This window comes from Pinus tabuliformis, chromosome 8, assembly GCF_031772625.1.
Source record: "Pinus tabuliformis cultivar Carrire ecotype Pingquan chromosome 8, CPIR1, whole genome shotgun sequence".
Classification (NCBI taxonomy): domain Eukaryota; kingdom Viridiplantae; phylum Streptophyta; class Pinopsida; order Pinales; family Pinaceae; genus Pinus; species Pinus tabuliformis.
Window position 1 is genome coordinate 487,041,339 of NC_142294.1, and position 18,716 is coordinate 487,060,054.

The window sequence follows — 18,716 nt, forward strand, 5'->3', positions numbered from 1 at the left end:
ACAGAAAACAAAAAATTCAAACAAGAAAGTATCAAGATCTTCGATATTTAGTCCATAGAAGTGAGGTAAGGCTGAAGGACTTATTTTTTTCATTTTTGTGTCCCCATTGGTCTCCCGAATAGGAAAGGTACTTTCTATTCTTTCCCCATTCCCTCTAACGTTTCTGTTTTTAGCCATGGTCTCAGGAGGAATGTTTTCTTGCTCTTCTTTTGTTATAGGATCTTCGTATACCTCTGGAGGTTCACCTATAAGATCTTCTGGATCACTGCCACCAAAGAAGAGAGAAGGGTGACTAAACGATGTGTTGGGGGTGTTGGGTAGGAATTTTCCTGAATTGTCTCTGTTCCTATGAGGCATGAAAGGAAATCTCTTCTTTGAATTTTTGTGTTTCTTTTTCTGCTTGTGCCTACAAAAAAACTGAAATGGATTGAACAACAAATTGCAGCTAACTAAAATAAACCTTGCTGAGATGAAAATTGTAGAATTGAAATGAAAGCAGGAGATGTCTAATCTACTTTTGTTGAAATGAAATTGCAAAATTGAAATGAAAGTAGGAATGTCTAATCTACGCTTGCTGAAATGAAATTGTATAATTGAAATGAAAGCAAGAAAGGTCTAATATATGCTTGTTGAAATGAAATTGCAGAATTGAAAAGAAAGTAGGAAATGTCTAATCTACTTTTGCAGAATTGAAATGAAACAACTACTCTACTCTTGCTGAAATAAACTACTTAGCAGAATGTTGTAGTAAAAGATAGAAGAAAAGCAGTAATCACAAAATACTTTGACACTTCCCTAGAAATGGCGCCAAAAAGAGTGGTGAGCTCTAGTATTGCAGCAATAATGCTGAAACTCCTAGGGCCCCCCTATTTACTTTTATCAACCCGGTAGTTTGTAACAAACTTGGAAACGACGGTCTTGTATGCACAAGTACTAGCTCTTACTTCAGGCTGTCACTTGATTAGCTGGCACAAGTTCGCTAGGAGCTTAAGCCAATTTCTATGAGTTCTCAGAAGAAGCTTTTACTGTGATGGAAGAAGACTAATTCTACAGGGGCTATTCTACTTGCAGAAAGAGAATGAAAACTAAAATTGGACTCAAACCCTGGAAAACCCTAATTGTGCAAGAAAAGAGAATGGAAACTACTGAGATGGGTGCCATTGATTACTGAAAAGGTAAATTAAATTTATTCAAGATACTTCTGAAGAGAAATGGAAAGAAATCATCTTTTTGATATTTTGAGTATTTTTATGAGGATTTATTATGCTTGTGATTTGACTAATTGTGACTGTGTAATAGTATGGTGGCAAAGGAAAATGGAGTTGGCTTCTGCAGATGATGAGGAAGTTTTGGGGTGGTCTTCAGAAGTCCCTAGTACCCTTCTAGAGACTTCCATTGCGAACAAACTTCGAAAAATTGCTCGCATTGACTTCTACAGGAGGCTACAGGGGATCTACAGGAAGTTCTACAGGAGTAGGCTGAAAGTGATTTTTGGAGGTTTGAAGGTGGAAAAATGGTGGGAAAAAGGAAATGAAGGCTGGATGAAGGTGTTGGAGGGTCTAGGACTCTGTTAATGAAGATTAGGAACAAAGGAGAGGGCTGGATTTGCTCAAAGGAGAAGAAATCAACTTTGCACAAAAACACAGAAATTAAGACAGTTCGGCGAAATGTGGTGAATGAGTGAAGGAATCTACGAAAGATGAGTTGGTACAGGTTGTGCTATGGAGGGATGAAAAGTTGGAATGTTTTTCAAGTGAGATGCACACCTACTTCTTAAGATTGACCCACGTAAGAACCAAAAATCAGAGTTTGTCTAATTTGACCTAAAATATGACCTAAAAACATAAAAGTGTTGAACAGAACTTTATGAACAGGAAACTATGTGAGAAAATGATGGTAAATGAACAAGAAATGGTCTAAGCATGTGAATCCAAGCGAATATCAACTTCTCCAATTCAAAACATCACCCTAGCGATTGCATGAAAGACAAAAACGTGTTTTTGGTGACAACACCAGTGCCCTGTCCTCAATTCATGGTCCCAAGGAGGGAGAAAGGGGATCAAGGTGTGCTGGTAGCCTTTTTGGATCTTTCTCTGTTACTACAACAAACTGCTTAAACAACTTGAAGCAAGAACAACTAATTTAATCATCAAAAGCAACCTATTTTACCAAATCAAGATTAATCCTAAACAACAGAAATCAGCTTATGAATGCAAGAAAAAAAACATAGAAATACACAAAGGAGATGCTGGGCAGCTTGGGTTAGGCCCTAACCCAAGAGCTTCAGCCCTCTAGTAAAGATCAGTGTTGGTTCAAAGCTGGATTTATCTTCATTGATCAAAAAATAATAGTTACCTCACAAAATTGACCGCAAAAAGAGCTCGAAAATGAGTTGAGTACAAGACTGCACCAAAGTGCGAAAATAGACTATGAAATGGCTAACCTACTAAGGCCTGGAGCCTTCTTATTTATACAAGTGAGGACCCCCAAGAGTCGCCCTAAACTTAAGGAACTCGGCTGCCTAAAACTGGAGATAACAGCAACCCCACTTGAGTTGCTTGACTACCCCTTGGAATCATTGATGTGGTGGCCTTTGAACTCCAAGGTGTTGGTGTAGAAATCAAGGAAGGGGTCATTAATGCCGGGGACACCCCTCCTATAAGTCCTCAGCCCTGTTTCCTTGAGTTTAGCTACTAATCTTCTAATAAATTCTTGGTCCTTGTCCAAAAATCTGCAATAAACACTCATTAGACTATGTGGAAAAGTGACTATCCCCATTCACTCAATTGACATAAATATATTCAAAAGCATGCACAAAACTATGGAGAATGGTGGATTAAATGGAAATAATAAGCAAAATGAGCCCATATAGTTACCCATTTTTGGGCTCATCAATGGGTACACTTTGGGATCCCCCAATCTATCATCTCAGATCGGGACAACAAGTTCCTCAGTAGATTTTGGTCTAGTCTTTGGTCGATGTTGGACACCAAACTCACTAAGTCCACAACCTTCTATACCCAAACTGATGGCCAGACAGAGGTTGCCAACAAGATGATCGTACACATTCTGCGTATGTACAACTCAAAGCATACACATACATGGGATGAGAGTCTCCCCTATGTTCAACACAACTATAACCAGGCTCTCCACAACTCGATTGCCCACAGCCCTTTTGAGGTGGGCTTTGGATTCCAGCCACTATGTCCCATTGATGTGGCAATGCCATTTGTAGCTACTGAGGCAGATTCAGATCATGTCCAGTTTAAAACAGGTAAGGCAAATAGCTTCATTGAGCACATCCAACATATACACCAACAATTCCACCAAATTCTAGAGAAATCAAATTCCAAGTACAAGCAGCGACATGATCATCACCTGGTGCCACACAAGTTTCAAGTGGGTGACAAAGTTTGGTTTCATTTGCAAAAGGAACACCTTATCAGAGCCTATTGGAAACTCATACCACTCCGATATGGTCCTTAAACCATTACCAAGGTTGTGGGAGGAAATGCATTTGAGCTCGGCATTCCCCCATTCCTTGGCTTGCACCCAATGTTCAATGTGGACCGCCTTCAGCCATACTTTCCACCATTACTAGACACATCCGACATTGCAAAATAGCTCACACCCACAGAGTTAAATCCAGATTGCGTGGAACAAGCTGCAACTGATAGGATCATGGACACACAGACCAAGCACACTTGCTAGCATAAGATCCAACTATATCGAGTTGTCAAAGCAGGACAACTCCTTCACCATGGAAAGTGGCTCACCAAGGACCAAGTTCAGTGGAAGTTTCCTCATCTCATGGAGGAACTCAATGCAATGGGGACCATTGCTTCCTAAGGGGGGAAGGAATGATCTAGGTGTATATTGGTGGCCACCCACAAATTCCACTTGGACCCCCACCATTGTTTCTTTTAGTTTTTTAGTTTCCTTAATTGTAGCATAGTTTACTATTTTTAGCATTTTTTTGGGTCCTAAACTTCTAGAGCCGTTTTGAGGCCTAAACGATGTTTTTTGGGAAAACTGTGAGCAACATGGGTCCATGGATCAATGTTTCTCTCCCCAAAGTTGTATTCCTCGGATAGATCTTTCTAACGAGGTATTGTGCGCATAAAACAAATATCATATGCCAAAGTTATGACCCCGGGAAGTTGATGTACCAATTTACCCAAAATGGGGCCCATAGTTTGGCGCTTCATCTCTTAGGGTTAGGTTTTTGGATGTTTAGTGTTTTCCATTGTTTCTCAACAATAAATAGGCCTTCGATCCTCATTGTAGGACAATTCAGAGGCATGTAGCCAGCACACCTCTTCTAAGAGATAAGCTACCATCACCCTAGCTAGTTTATTCCCATTTATGTTTGTACGCATATTTTAGTATTTTACAGTAATGAAATGAAGTATTATTTCTACTGCATCTCTATATGTATGGTTATATCTGTAATTTGTTGCATTCCTGTTTAAATCTGGATCACCTTTTAAGAAGGCAATTGATATGCATGATCGATCTCTATTTCCACTCCACTCATTGCTGCGTGATATTATCTTTATCTCTAATGACTCATTCATGTATTGTTCGGTAGATCGATTTGGGTAGCCTTCAATTGACTTTCAATCTCGTCAAACAATTGCTATCGACACCTCCTCCACTAGGTATGCTTCCCCTCGTTCTCTCTGTCCTGCTCTCTATTCTTATAGAGTAACTAATAATTAATTTGTGTGAAGAGTGTGTGGTGGCTCACACTGTGCCCATGAACGACACTTCATTTGGCTGTAGCATCTAAAGGTTCAAATTTGATATTCATTCAGATCTATCAATTACCGATTTGTAGATTTGAGATTCATATTTGAGGTTTTCTGAGGGGTGAGGCACTCTATGTTCTATTTTAATATCTTCCTCCTCTTAGAGTTATTACAACACTACTGAATTCGAGTATAAATCATTGTTAAGAAGAAAATAGTATAAATGAACTAGCTGCAAAGGCATTTGGGCATGTTTATGGTGGGGCAGCTAGCATGAACAATAAGAAGTTTCCCTCTCTCTCGTGTTAAATGTTACAAGTGAGTTGAAACGGCCCATGGATTGTAAATGGTTTGTTGATTTTATATGCCATTGTTTTTTGGAAAGTTGAAATAGCAAGGAAGGAATTTGACCCAACTGTTCAAATCCTTTGAGGCCGTTATTTTTGTTGAGACAATGTCCAAAATTACTGAGATATTAGAGTTCCTAATAACTCTAATACAATCCATTTATCATGATACAATAAAAATAAATAAGGGCGCACATTTTAATATTAAAATATGTGTACAAGATGCACAAGAAATGATTAAGTTTCTGCAACTTGAATCTAAATTCGAGCTAGATGAGTTACAGCAACATAAGCATCATGACACCCATCAGCAACCAAAAATTGATCAAATCATTAACATTGAGACAGAGTCCAATCAATGACAAGAAATGGCAGATGCAATACCCATTTCAAGAGAAGATGTGCAGAAAGATGCAAAAATTTAGTCTGCACTTCCCAAACCCATCATCAGGCCTGTAGGTTTTAACCCCGTACAAAAATTACCTGCATACAATTCTAAAACACATAAAATAAACAATGCGAGAGCATAACACATAAAAAACATATACACAAAGATTTTCCCCTGGATCCCAAAAACGGGACTACCAGCTTTGATTTTTCATCATGTTCCTTTCAATGTTCTAATACATATTTATACATGTCGAAGCATCCAATACCATGGACCCAAAATCATTGCATCCAAAACCATGGACCAAAAACCATCGCGTCCAAAAACATGTGCGGAAATCATGCACAAAACCATAAGTGGGTCCGCCCAATGTAACATAGGTTTCAAGATCAAAACCCCTATGACCCCCCCCACTATGCAATCGACTCAACGAAAGGGGGGCTTTGCCCCGCCCCCCCCCCCCCCTCTAACCCCCTGGTCAACTACATGGGCTAGTTGTGGAAAGAATATAACACAACCCAAGATTCTCCCACTTGTTGTTTTCTTTCCACAGGGGGCCACAAGAGAGCTTAGTCATTTATCCAGCCCTGCAATGCCCATTGTTTCTCTACACCAAGAGAACTTCTCAGAGCTCACAGATTTTGTCAATGCATTTGCAGTATTCTTCAAAGTGTCCACCTTTACCAGCAACACCTTTTTGTCTTTTATCATATCCCTCACAAAGTGATACTGAACATCAATGTGCTTTGTCTTTGAATGATATGCAGGGTTTTTTGCCAAGAAAATTGCACTTTGGCTATCACAATTTATCCTTATAGCTCCCTGTACTAACCCCATACTTGAGCACAATCTCTGCAACCAAACTGCTTCCTTGCTTGCATGAGTGGATGCCATGTATTCTACCTCTGTAGTTGATAGTGCCACTACATATTGTTTCTTACTCATCCAAGTGACTGCACCTCCAAATAGGTTAAATACATACCCACTTGTAGATCTTCTTTGATCCAGATATCCAGCCCAGTTTGCATCAACAAAGCCATGAATATCCAACACTCTGTCCAATCTTGGTCTTCCTTGGTAGCACAAACCATAATCACTAGTGCCATGCAAATACCTAAAAACCCACTTCACTGTTGTCCAATGCTCCATTCTTGGTTTTGACATAAACCTACTCAATACTCCCACTGCATGTGCAATGTCTGGTCTAGTATAGACCATTGCATACATCAGGCTACCAACTACACTTGCATTTGGAACATGGGAGATGTCATCTTCCTCTTCTTGTGTCTTGTGACACTGTTCAGTAGATAACTTTACACCTACAGGAATAGGAACCTTCACCGGTTTACTATCCTGCATATTAAATCTGCAATATTGTCTCCATATACTTCCTTCGGTTTAACCAGAGCTTCCTCTTTGCCTGATCTATTTTAATTTCCATGCCCAAAATATAATTTGCAGCACCAAGATCTTTCATGTTGAATTTGGAGGACAATTGGGTCTTCAAATCCTGGATAATTTCTTTGTCATTTCCAACTAGCAACATATCATCCACATACAAGATCAAATAAATAACACGGTCACCAATTAATTTAAAATACACACAGTGTTCTGCTTTTCTTCTGGTGAAGCCAAGTCCCCGTATAAATGTATCAAATTTCTGATACCACATCCTTGGTGATTGTTTTAACCCATATAGAGACTTCTTTAACTTTCATACCCGTGCTTTCTTACCCTTCATTGCAAAACCTTCAAGTTGCTTCATGTAGATCTCCTCTTCCAGATCCTCGTGAGGAAATGTTGTCTTCACATCCATCTGTTCTACCTCAAAATCAAAAGTAGCAGCAACAGATAAAAGTAATCTAATAGAAGTTACCTTGGAAACAGAAGAAAAAATATCACCAAAATCAATTCCCGGCACCTGGGAATAACCTTTTGCTACTAACCGAGCTTTGTATTTCTCCACCTTTCCTTCTACATTTGTTTTCTTCTTGAACACCCATTTGTTGCCAATGGGTTTCCTTCTAGCTGGCAACTCCACCAGATCCCAAGCCTTATTTTTGTGCAAAGACGCCATTTCATCAACCATGGCCTCTTTCTAGAGTTTTCCATCCTCTATATCTACTGCTTCCTTCACAGTTCTGGGATCATCATCAGTAATAGATAAAGCAAAATTTGAACAGAAAATAGATGGACTATACCTTTCTAGCTGCCTTCTTTCTCGAACTAGCCTTCTCACATATGGAGTTTGTGGTTCTTCATCTTTTGATCCCTCCTCTACTGTAAAGTCTGATTCTTCCTCCTTTAGCTCAAACTCTATCTTCTTAGGTTCCTTTGGTTGAACTTCATCTTTAATAACATCTTTCACCTCTCTAAACACCACACCTCAGTTGTACACAACCTTCCTTGTTACTGGGTTCCAAATATTATAACCCTTTAAACCATCCTTATACCCAATAAAGATGCAATTTTCAGATTTACTATCCAACTTGGTTCGTTTCTCCTTTGGAACATGTACATATGCATCACATCCAAATACCCTCAGATGTGAAAGAGATGGTTTCTTACCAGTCCATACCTCTTGTGGAGTCTTATCCTCCAATGTTGATGAAGGTGATCTATTGACCAGGTAACATGTTGTCTCCATTGCCTCTGCCCAGAATTCATGTCCTAACACGGCACCACTGAGCATGATTCTTGCCCTTTCCATCAACGTCTTTTTCATTCTTTCTGCAACTCCATTTTGCTGAGGTGTATATGGAGTACTCTTCTGTCGTGTTATACCACACTTCTTACAAAATTCTTCAAATTCCTTACTACAAAACTCTCCACCGTTATGTGTCCTTAACACCTTCATCTTCTTCTCTGTCTGGTTTTCCACGAGAGCCTTAAATTCTTTAAACCTGTCAAAGACTTCAAACTTATTTTTAAAGAAATATATCCATGTAACTTATTTTTAAAGAAATATATCCATGTATTCCTTGAGAAGTCATCTATAAATGATACATAGTACACAAACTTACCCAATGATGGAACCTTCACACGTCCAAACACATCATTGTGCACAAGCTCTAATATCTGTTTCGCCCTCTTACCACCAGAGGGGAAACTCACCTGATTCTGCTTCCCATATACACAATTTTCACAGAAATCAAAATCCAGAGAGGTATTACTCATGCCTTCTACCGTACCTTTACCATGAAGCATTTGAAGGCCCTTCTCTTCAATATGTCCAAGCCTTTGATGCCATAGCATGGTCTTCTCTCCAAAGACCACTAGATTTTCTGCTCCACTTTCAGGAACCACAGAACTGTTGCACCCATCCACAACAACGCTACCTTGCAGCTTGTACAGAGTTCCAGTCCAAGCTCCACGCATCAAGACCAGCGCTTCTCGAACCATCTTGTAGGTATCCTTCTCGAACATTGTTTTTACACCTACATCATACAACTTTCTTACAGAAATCACATTTCTGACCAATGCAGGAATATGCAGAACACTCGGAAGTGTTCTAACCCTTCCACCTTGCAACTTCAACTTTACTTTTCTGCGACCAACGATTCTAGCCCTCCTATCATCCCCTAAGAAGACATCACCACAATCATATTTCTCATACTCATAGAACCACTCTCTATGGGGAGTGAAGTGAAAGGATGCACCTGAGTCAATCAACCATGCCTCATGGTCTACATGTGTACTTGAAGAAGCCAAGTACACATCCCCACCTTCTTCTGAGGTGGTTTTCACCTCTGTAGAAGGAGCATCATCAGATCCATTTCCTTTATTAGGAGCTTTAGATTTACAGCCCCTTTTGTAGTGCCCTTCCTTTCCGCATTTCCAGCACGCCACCTTTATTGGTTTTCTTGGAGATTTAGATCTCCCTCTAGATTTAGATCTCCCACTCGATGACTTATTTTTGTTTCTATTCTGGGACTGTCCTCGTACAGACAATGCATCACCATTCTGGCTCTCCATATTTTTCCATCTAATCTCCTCCGCCAGGAAGGATGAGACTATTTCATCAAACTACAAGGCAGTTACATTGCTACCTATTGCAATAACCAGATTACCCCACGAATCTGGTAGAGGACACAACAAATTGATGCACTTATCTTCATCTCAAATTTTAATATCAACATATGCTAACTGACTTACCACAATATTAAATGCGTTCGGATGCTCTGTCACCGAGTCTCCATCTTTCATCCTCAGGTTATATAGCTTTTTCTGCAAGAACAATGTATTCACTAAAGACTTAGATTGGTACAAAGTCCCTAACTTGTCCCACAGAGCCTTCGTTGTAGCTTTACTTGATACATTTAGCAATACTGAATCTGAGACACACAATTGTATTGTGCTCTTTGCCTTCCGATCCAACTTCTTCCATTCTTCATCGGACACTCCCATTGGTTTAGTACCCATATCTACCGGGATCCACTGATCTTTATCCACCAAGAGATCCTCCATCCTGAGTTTCCACAACTCAAAACTCTGACCATTAAATTTCTCAATCTCTATCTTTCCACTGCTCGCCATCTTCTTTCACCACCAGAATCGATCCCGCAGATCTCCCACTGAACAAGGTCTACCACAGGGCTGAGCGAAACCCCTCAACAACAAAGGCATCCCCTTGAAGCCAAAACAGCTCTGATACCAAATGTAGGTTTTTACCCCGTATAGAAATTACCTGCATGTGAATTATAAAACACATAAAATAAACAATGCAAGAGAATAACACATAAAACACATATACACAGAGATTTTCCCCTGGATCCCAAAAACGGGACTACCAGCTTGATTTTTCATTATGCTCCTTTCAATGTTATAATACATATTTATACATGCTGAAACGTCCAATACCATGGACTTGAAACCATCGTGTCCAAAACCATAGACCGAAAACCATCGCGTCCCAAAAAATGTGCAAAAATATGCACAAAACCATAGGTGGGTCTGCCCAACCCAACATAGGTTCCAAAACCAAAATTTTCTAGGGTGTTGCCCCAGACCCCATAGAGTGGGGTTACCTGCACCCTTCAAACCCCCTATGACCCCCCCGCTACGCAATTGGTGCAACGAAGGGGGGGTGGAGACCTCTCGGTTAACTACGTGGGCTAGTCGTGAAAGAATATAACACAACCCAACAAGACCTTGGGAAGAGCATATCCATAATAAGCACAGAACTGGTCTTGGATATGACAAGGACGTGTCCTTTCATATTCCAAATTACTCAAAGCCCATTCAATTTTAAAGTGTTGGATTTCTTCATGACAATTCACCTTCAACTATTTCAGATTCTGGTCCTCTTCCATAGCAGCCACAATAGATTGTTAAATGCCAACATTGTGACATAGTTGGCCATGTGAAAGACCATTGTTTTTATCTTCATTCGTGCAAGAATTCTGGTCAGCATACTCATTCTTCACAAAGATGCTTCAAAAACAAGCCTCCTGCAAGAACAAATATTCATCTTAGACAGATCGCTTCTTGACAACGGGGTTCAACAATTAAGAAGATATTTTAGCCATATGTCATAATTTGTTCAAGATTATTGAACAGTCTTGCAATTGAGTTTTCTCCATATTCTGACCTTGTATCTTACAGGGCGGGGAAGTGATGGTGATATACAAGCTTCAAATCCACATCAAGCAAGCTTGAGCCATAACCTGCCATACCAGATTCAGAGTTGTAACCAAAGATAAAGATGCCCTTAAGCATGCCTTCAGTGGGTGATACCTCATCAAAGAATCATGGACACTTCCTCTAGCAGAAGACCTCAGCTTCTTGCCAGTTTTGCAAGAGCTCTAGGAATTGCATTAAGTATTCCAGAGTTGTTGGTCATCCTTAAACCATCACACGTTGAGACCTACCTTTTTAGGTTGAGGTTCTCCCTTTTTATGCTGGGTAAGACCTCCCTTTCATGGTTGAAGGTTTCCCTCTTCAAAACATTAGGAGCACTTCCTCTAGCAGAAGACCTTAGCTTCATGCCAGATTTGGAAGAGTTCTGGGAACTACACTAAGCATTCTAGTGTTGGTTGTCATCCTTAAACCACCTCCCTTGATACCAACATTTCAGAGAGCACATTCAACCTAGTGCTACCATGCATTTTTGCACATTTTGTATTACAACTCCCTTCTTGGACTCATACATAACCCTTCCAATTAAGGAGGGGAATGTTGGACACCTAATCCTCTAAGGGTTGGTGTGGAAGTTGAACAGCCAAAGGGAGTCCAAGAGACCACTTGGAATATGAATCCAAGGGTCACACCATGTACTATAAATGTATATCATTGTCAATAATAGATGTACTCTCATTATTACCATTCATACTCTGTTGTTGCCATGCATGTGTTTAACATTAAGTACCCAATTATTTTAAAAGTGATATATAGAGATTGATTTATAATATATTAAAATTTATATTATTATGATATAGAGAGATTGATTGAAAATATATTAAAATTCATATTATTGTGAAAAAAAATATACATTAAAAATGAGATATAAATTGATTTGTAATATATTAATATTCATAATTATTACCAAAAAAGAAAAATAATGTGTATTCAAATATATAATTATTAATTTATAATAGATGTTTATATATATATATATATATATATAATTAATGAAATGAGATGAGATGAGATGAGATGAGATGAGATGAAATGAAATGTATAATATTTTAACATAATAAATTATATTTAATTAATTTATTAAAAAAATGTTTATAATATATTTGGTTCTGGTACGTACCATAAAATGAATTATATTTTATGCAATAAAGAAGATGATAATATATTAATTTTTTGGGCTTATTATTCTCTTGGGTTTATAATATCAATTTCTTGGGTTTATTATTCTTTTAGGTTTATAATACCAATTATGGTCAACCATGGTCAATCATGGGGTTTTAGTATTAATTCCTTGGGTTTATTTTTCCCTTGGGTTCATAATATCAATCCCTTGGGTTTATTATTAACTTGGGTTTATAATATTAATCATGGTCAACCATAGTGGGATGCCGCATTGTGACAAAAATTGTCTCCATATAAGAATCATGGACAATCATGGTCAACCATGATCAATCATGGTCAACTATGGTCAATCTTGGGTTTTTAGTATTAACCTCAATTATTTGTTATTCCTTTGGGTCAAACATGGTGAATCATAGTCAACCATGCTCAACCATGCTCAAATATCGTTTTGTGACAAAGATTGTCTCAATATGAAAATCAACATGGCCAACCACAATCAACCATAGTCCAACATCACATTATGACAAAATATTAATTATTATCGTTATTACATACTATTATGTAAAAATAAATTAATTATTATTATTATTATTTAATTAATTAATATTCATCTTATCATTATTATTTAATAATATTTAGTTTAAAAATATTATTAATTAACTATTAATAGTAAATTATTATTATTATTATTATTATTATTATTATAATTTATAAAATAAAATAAAATAAATATTTTAATTTTTTCTAAAAACAATATTAATTTTTTTAAATAAAATAAGTAATTGTTTATTTAGATTTAATAAGTAATTATTTATTTACATTTATTACTTATTATTACTATTATTTTTATTATATATTTATGAATGATATGTGTCATAGATAAAAATAAAGCCCTATGAGTATATCAATCACATTTATTAAAATAATTATTGTTATTAAGATAATTATCTTTTAAGCTAGATTCTTCGGCGTAAATCATAAGGTATTTCATTTTTCGACGCGTTTCGAACCAGCAAGTGTGGTTCATCGTCAAGACAAGTTGAATGAACAGATCCGACTAAGTCTGTTCATTCAACTTGTCCTGACGATGAACCACACTTGTTGGTTCGAAACGCGTCCACAAATAAAATACCTTGTGATTTACGCCGAAGAATCTTACTTAAAACTAATATGTATCATAAAAATCTCAATTCAACAAAATAATTATCTTTAATTAATATTACTAATATTATTATCAGTTAATATTAATATTAAATATTTAAATTATATTAAATAAATTAAAATAAAATAAAATATTATAGAGTAGCTTAATATTATTCTAATATATAATATAATAATTATCAATATATAAAAATATTGTTGTTATTAATAATGATAAATAATTGGTTTTAAAAAAAATATACATATAATAATTATTAATGCGATTTATATATTTCTACTAACTTATATCAATCATATTTTATGTGTATATATACTTCATATACGCCTAACCAAAATATTAACCAATTAATAAATATAATTGTGCTAATTAATTTATTTAATAAAAAATATATTTATAACATATTTGGTTCTCGTATACACCCTCCGCACATCTTAAGGCGGTGAAGCACGCATATCGTTATCATTATTACGATGTGGAATTTTATATTTTCCTATCCCTTTCGACGCACGATAAAGTAAAGAATGTCTTTTCCGCATAATGTGAATCCTGTGAAAAAAGAAAAAATAAACGGGGTTTGGTGGATGCGTTAGTGGTGTTGTTGTAGCCGACAAATTTGAAACGCGCTTGTGTCGTTGTTGCAGCCAAAAAAATTGAACCTCAGTCAAATTGGTTCCAACCTTCCATGAGCTGGTTACCATCTTTTTATATGGAGAATATAGCTGGTTGCCATCTTTTTATATGGAGAAGATACAATACTATGATAAAATAACTCAATTCGCACAAATTTTGAATTTCTTGTATGGAGTATAATAGCAAGCCTGCACTTGTAACTTTGTCCAAGCCAAGAAAATGAACCGAATTCAAATTGGGTTCAAACTTCAAAATTTTGTGAGCTGGTTGCAATGTTCCAGTTTTTTTAAGATAGAACAGAAGTATAATAAGTATGATTGAAATTAATTAATTCCCTGAAATTTTGAGTGTAGCGTGAAAAATTCCTCAACTCTAGAACACCATGTTTGAACACTAGTTTTGCACACTGTGACCTACCTGGTGGAGAAGAATCTCTCACATGCGGCTGAGCTGGTATGAAATTAATTAATTCCCTGAAATTTTGAATGTAGCGTGAAAAATTCCTCAACTCTAAAACACCATGTTTGAACACTTGTTCTGCACATTGTGACCTACCTGGTGGAGAAGAATCTCTCACATGCGGCTGAGCTGGTAGTAGCGTTACAGGCAAGAGCGGGTGGTCCAGATTTTAAATTATGTTGGCAGAGTGGTTCAAGGCTTGAAGCCTGGTATGGAAACGAGGCAAATTGCCCGTTAAAGGAATTAAAATATTGTGGCTCGATTTGTCTTTCTGTGACAGTGGTGATATTCGAGAATTGATGTGGAGACATGGATTAAATATTTTTTCAACAGCAAAAGAGAAAAATGATCATGTTTCTATACGATTTCGAAAATAAAAACGGCAAAAGGAGAAAGATGATCATGTTTCTATATAATTCGAAAATAAAAGCTGCAATTGAAACATGATAATTGGAAAATAAAAGCTGCAATTTTCTGATGACTTGATATAGATTTAGATTTTCTGGTGACTTGATATAGATTTAGACACAGGGGATGAGACTTATTTTTATATTATTTGTATTTTTCAAATCGATTTCAAACACCAAAATTTCAGAGGCTTGAGTTGCTGATCGGACTTGCTTTCATATTGCTTGTATCAGTGGATGATGGGACTTTCCAAACACCAAAACTCCAAAACCTGGTGTTGGTGATGGGACTTGCTTTTGATATTGCTTGTATCGGTTGTGATGGGACTTGCTTGGTGATGAGACTTGCTTTCATATTGCTTGTACCCTCCTACACTACGGGTGTATATTGGTTGTATCCCTCTGTGATTGGACTTGATTCATATGGCTTGTGTCGGTTATAATGGGACCTGCTTTCATATTGCTTGTATCCTCCTACACTACTTGTGTATGGGTGATATGGGTGACAATACAAAATGCATCCTCCAAATCAATTCCAAACACCAAAATTCTAGACCAAAATTCTAGAGGTGGGAGTTGGTGATAGGACTTCTAGAGATGGGAGTGGGTGATAGGACTTGCTTTCATATTGCTTGTATCCTTCTACACTACCGGCTTATGGGTAACATCGGCTTATGGGTAACATGGTTGCGAAATACTTTATACCAAAAAAGAGAGATAAGAGGAAAGGGCAATAAGATAGAGAGAAAAGCTTAATAATTTTAATATCTGATATTTATGTAATGTCATCATCTATCCTGATTCTTTAAAATAGCACGATTCTTCTAAATAATAAGTAGATGTTGTTTATTGATTTAACTAATACCCGGGTGTTCAGCCTATTACTATCATATTGTTGGGTTGTTTAGCATATTAATTAGATGCTCCTCTTAGAGAGGCTGAGTAATTTTAATATCTGATATGTATTCTCTAGAATAGCAAGATTATTCTAAATAGTAGGTAGATGTCGTTCATTGATTTAGCTAACAGGTGTTTAGCCTATTTCTACCCGATTGTTAGCGTATTTAGCTGATAATTACTTGCTCCTCGCCTATTTCTACCGATTGTTAGGTTATTTAGCTAGTTAATTACTTGCTCCTCTTAAATAAAAGGCTCTCTTATTAGTAAGAGAGATGTTGTTCATGGACTTAACTAGTGACCAGATTGCTACAGTAAACCACATTGAAAAAATTCTGATATCTATTATAGTGTAAGAAAATAAAATACAGGCGAATAACAATACTACAGCAGAATCTCGCTGTCAATTGATGTTGCAGCGGGCCTGCGCAAAGCCAATACGAGAGTTTTGGACATCATATTCTATCCACAGATTCTGCTGGTGGTGATTGCCAATAATGTTGGCCTCCACCGGCACCAAATCTGAATTTCCGAATGTGAAACAGTAGATTGCCCTGCCGCTTGCAATGTTATCGCCAGCGCTGCGTTCCGGTATTTTATAAAGCAGCTGATGACCACTCAGCGTGATCTGTGCAGAATCGAACAGAAGCGTCACGGGGCTCAGCATCTGTGGAAACGGCGCGTTAGCGGGCTGCTGGTAGCAGAGATCCATAGCTCCTTGGAACACAAAATTTTCCCCCATCGGGTTCTTCAGCAGGCCGCGGTTCTGCTGCATGAATTCTTGCTTGAGAGGCGTATATGCCTCCCCGAGAAGGAAAGTGAACTGCGTGCCGGAGTCGATCATGGTCTGCCCGGCACCCGTGTGGTCGGGCAGGAACACAGACTTGGGGATGGGGAGAAGCTTGTTTCCAACCTTGATGCCCTGTAACCTCACGCTGTATGCCGCTCTGTTGAAATAGGGTAGCGGAAGTGAAATTGTGAAGAGCTGCGTGTAATGTAAATATTGGGCAAAAGGACAATTTCCGAAGTAAAGTAGTCCTGGAGAATCCGGAGAAAGGAAACGATCGGCGATACAGTATGAGAATTTGCTCGGAATATTGACGGTTCGTAGTTGAGAAACAAAGGATAAAGCCCCACGATTCAGACCCATGAGTCCCGGCGTGCCCGGCAGCGCGGCGGAAGCGCAGCCGAGCACCACGCCGGGAATTCGAAGAGGCGCCGCCGCGGGGCTTGTAGGGTGAAACGTAACCACATCGCTGCCGAGATTTCCCTCCACGTCGGTGCCATCGGCATACGAGTATGTGAAAGAGCAGAGACGCTTGGCATCGCAGCTGGCGGGAATAGGGAAGTCGGCAGTTTTTTGAGTGCAGACAGGGGAGTTGCAGGGTACTGAGTTGTAGGAAGGTGAGAGAGTGGGATCGAATGGAGGGGGCTTCGAAGCCTTGTGAGCGCAGTGGAGCCAAGAAAGCTCACTGCCTGTGTCGAGCACCATCCGTTGCTTTTGGGAAGGAGTTCCCACCATGACTTCCACCATGAGAGTATCTCCATAGCGAAAAGACACTCTGGCCGTGGATGCAGCCTTGGACGCTGAGAGATTCGCGGTGGCCTGGCTCTTCATTGTTTTACTGAGAGCACTTATGAGAAATGAAGGCCGAGCAACAGCAGTGGACTTAGTTGTGGAGAAAAGAGGAAATCCATGGCCCTCGCCATGGTGGGACGTTGCATTTGGATGGAAATTGAAAAAGTGACTCACATTCAATGGATGGGTGGTTTCAAGCTTCTGATGACTTACTGCATTGAGACCAGAAAGGAACAACAATATTAGCAAAAAGCTAATGAGGGAGAAAGGAAACCATACTGACATCGCAGCCATGAGAGCAGAGCTGTCGAGAAGAGTGGTATCGATACACACAAGAATCCGTCCTTTAAATGAAAAATTTGCAATGAAAAGACGGGTGACCTTCATTTTCCTGAACAGGCCACACGTTTTGGTTTGGGTGGAGAGAGTGCCGTAATTTGAAAACTTGTCACGGCGCGGTAGGAAAAGTGGTCGGCCGCCTGAAAAATATCTTATCACGTCAACGCACGAGTCAGAGATATGATGATATCCACAGGTTTTAAGTATTTTCATCTGCTTTTCGAGTCAATACGCGTAGTTCGTAAACATTGGGCCAGCCCACAAATTTGACGATTTTGTTTCGATATTTTGACGTATTTGAGATTCCAGATCATTGTCTGGTTTTTTCCTGGTTGGCGTGGATGTTTGGTTGACTGTGAAAATATTTCTGATTTTTATATACAAATTCTAATGTAACTCGACGTGAAATTGGTCTAGTGGACAGTGAGCGTGAGTGAGGCTGGAAGCCACCGACTCCACTCAAAATGTCGCTGCTAAACTATTCAGCGATTTTTTAGATGCGACATTTTCACGGGTAAACTTACAGAAAAATAATTACATTTTTACATTTTACAATGTTTTCCATAGGTTGTCATATAAGTGTTGAATTTGCAATGACTGTTAAATGGATTTATATGGCTACCTTCATGACGTGTTGTATACGTTTTCTTATTAATGTTGAATTTATATTGACTCATGAATTAATTTATGATTATATATTTAGAAATTATAGTCTAACAAGTGCTGCTAACTTTATTTATAATTATATATTTTTATTAATCCTAGTGAAATTGGTGAAGCCAACGGTGAGAGTGAGAAACTCTGGAAGCCAGCACTACCTTTTAAATTTGTATTGATTTGATGTTTTTTGCGTATTATTTTTTTTCAATTAATTTTATTTAAACTTGTGTTCAAAATTATTCGGTGAAATTTACATAAATTTGTTTTTAATTATTTATATATTTATAAATATAATTTAAATGATTAAAAAATATAATTCCATTTAATTTTTTAAAAAA

The 18,716-nt window shown here is 38.0% G+C and overlaps 1 pseudogene; it reads right to left on the reverse strand.

The window, feature by feature from the left end:
• Positions 1-16,124: 16,124 nt before the first annotated feature.
• On the reverse strand, positions 16,125-17,747 carry LOC149236204 (aspartic proteinase PCS1 pseudogene; annotated as a pseudogene).
• Positions 17,748-18,716: the final 969 nt, after the last annotated feature.